Source organism: Hibiscus syriacus, unplaced genomic scaffold (assembly GCF_006381635.1).
Source record: "Hibiscus syriacus cultivar Baekdansim isolate YM2019G1 unplaced genomic scaffold, ASM638163v2 tig00003507_pilon, whole genome shotgun sequence".
Classification (NCBI taxonomy): Eukaryota; Viridiplantae; Streptophyta; class Magnoliopsida; order Malvales; family Malvaceae; genus Hibiscus; species Hibiscus syriacus.
In genome coordinates, this window is record NW_024061975.1 from 33,993 (window position 1) to 36,322 (window position 2,330).

A 2,330-nucleotide genomic window follows, 5' to 3' on the forward strand; every position below is an offset into this window, starting at 1 on the left:
CTGTATCTAAAATCCAAGTCAACAATTTATTAGAGGCAGGAAGATTACCATCAACAATAACTGCCAGATTCACAGCGGAATCAATCGATGGAGCAGAGGACAACAAGCGAAGGATCTAGTTGTACTGCTCCTGGATGAAGGAAGGTGCCAGAGGAGCCGAAGAACTCAACTTGCCTAAGGCATTAGTAAGGTCAGGCACAACAGCAGGTTTAGGTGCAACAGCAGATTCAGAGACAACTACTGTAGCTTGAGCATCTTTCGTTTGGAGAACTTAAAGTCTGGTGGAAATCCTATGAGACAATAGCAACTATCCCTCTTGTGTTGACCTTGCAATAGTCATAAGTACCTTGAAACCGACGACGATCAGGAATCCCAGAGCTTTTGTAATAAAACACCGAGGAATCAGGACTTGGCATAACAGATAGCTGGATTCGTTGAGACTCCTCTTGAGCACATGGAATACGCCTGGTTTACCGAAGGAAGAGGCTGCATCAGTAGGATTTGGCTTCGAATCGACGAATAGGTCTCATTAAAGCCCATGAGAAACTGAAGAAGCTGCTGCTGAGTAATATGCCTGGAGTACTGCTTTGAATTCGCACACTCACAGGATGCAATCGGCACAAGTGCAACATACTCATCCCATAACATCTTCAATTTAGTGAAGTAAGTTGAAACACTCAACTCACCTTGAGAAATTGTAGCTATTTCTCGATGGAGGAAAAAAATCCTGGAGCCATTCACCTTATCAAAGCGCTCCCTCAAATCATCCCAAATCGAAACCGCATTTGAAGCGAAGACGATGCCAGCCGAGAGCTCCTTACTCACGGCTTTGAGAATCCAGGATAGCACGATTACATTACACCTCTCCCACTAAGGATGCAAGTCAAGACCGTAACTTTCTTTCTGGTAAGAACCATCAATGAAGCCTAGTTTGTTCTTCGCCAAAAGTGTTATTCACATCGACCTGCTCCAAACATTATAGTTCTCCAATCCGACTAAATGATGAGAGATGAGTAGAGTGCCTGGAGTATTTGATGGATGCAAGAAAAGTGGATGATTGAAATCAACCACGACCGAATCGTTTATTGGAGACATTGCAATGAAGATAGTCGAGTGAAATCCCTAGGAAAGAAATTTGGGGAGAACGAAGAAGAGAAGAGCTGATGTGAGGATGATACCGAACCACACTACGTAGTTTAGAAGTGGGCCAAGTAGAGGGATCCAACAAGAAAGGGCTTGGAAATTCTAATGAAACCTGGGAATGATACCATGTTAAAATAATGCCTCGTACCAATTATTATTAAGCTAAACTGCAATATATAGTACACTGTACAAGCAATAATACAAGAGCTAAAAATAAATGCTTCTAACTAACTCTCTAACAGCCTAACAACAAACTTCTAACAAACTAACTAATCATTTGCTATCTTAACACATTTTGAGGAATATTCACAGCTGAACCTGTTTCAAATGCTTTACCTACTAAGATATTGGGGGAAAAAAACGGTCCGCAGAAACAATTCTTAGAGCTAATCGAAACACATCCATACGAATGAAAAACTACAGAACATATTTGCATTTTTCTGTAATAAACCCATAATTCGTAATTTACGATTGCAGAGATTGACTGACAGAAACGATAAAATCAGGTGTTTTAGTACCTCTTTGAAAATTGGGAATGGAAGTAAGCACTGCTTGAAGAGAAGCCTATACTTCAAGCGAGCCTCAGCGAGAGCACCGTTGTCGTTCTCTCCAACTCCAACCTATGGCGGCGATCAGATGCCGAATCACCGTTGCCTAAAACAGAGCCGTTGGAAATAAGAGAAAGACCGTTAGGAGTAGCAATGATAGGTGTAGAATAAGAAGAAAGAGTTTTTTTTTTAGGAATAGAAGAAAGACTTGTATTTGAAGCTAAAGATTGAATAAAATAAAAAACATAACGTCGACAGCAGGGTTCGAACCTGCGCGAGCGTAGCCCAACAAATTTCAAGTATGTCCCCTTAACCACTCGGACATATCGACCATTTTATGTAAGGTTTTTTAGTAAATTTATATAATTAATTATTAGCATAATCGGTTGCCAAATCGCTGTTGCTCAAAAAGAGCCGTTGGGTCTAGGTAAACTAAAAGCACAAGAAAAAGGATTCGTCTATTCGGATGAAAGAGCATTAAAATTATTTAAGATTAACTACACTAGTGATCGTTTATATTTGTGTTTTATCTACTTTTAGTTATTGATTTCAAAAAATATAAAATATGATCAAGATGTGGTCACCCTGAGTTAGATGTCGTTAACAACAGTTAAATATTTTGATATAATCACATTTGGT

The 2,330-nt window shown here is 39.6% G+C and overlaps 1 non-coding gene across 1 annotated transcript; it reads right to left on the reverse strand.

The window, feature by feature from the left end:
* Positions 1–1,940: 1,940 nt before the first annotated feature.
* On the reverse strand, positions 1,941–2,022 carry TRNAS-UGA. The gene has a single exon. It is a non-coding gene; the product is annotated as a tRNA-Ser (tRNA).
* Between the last annotated feature and the right edge of the window lie 308 nt (positions 2,023–2,330).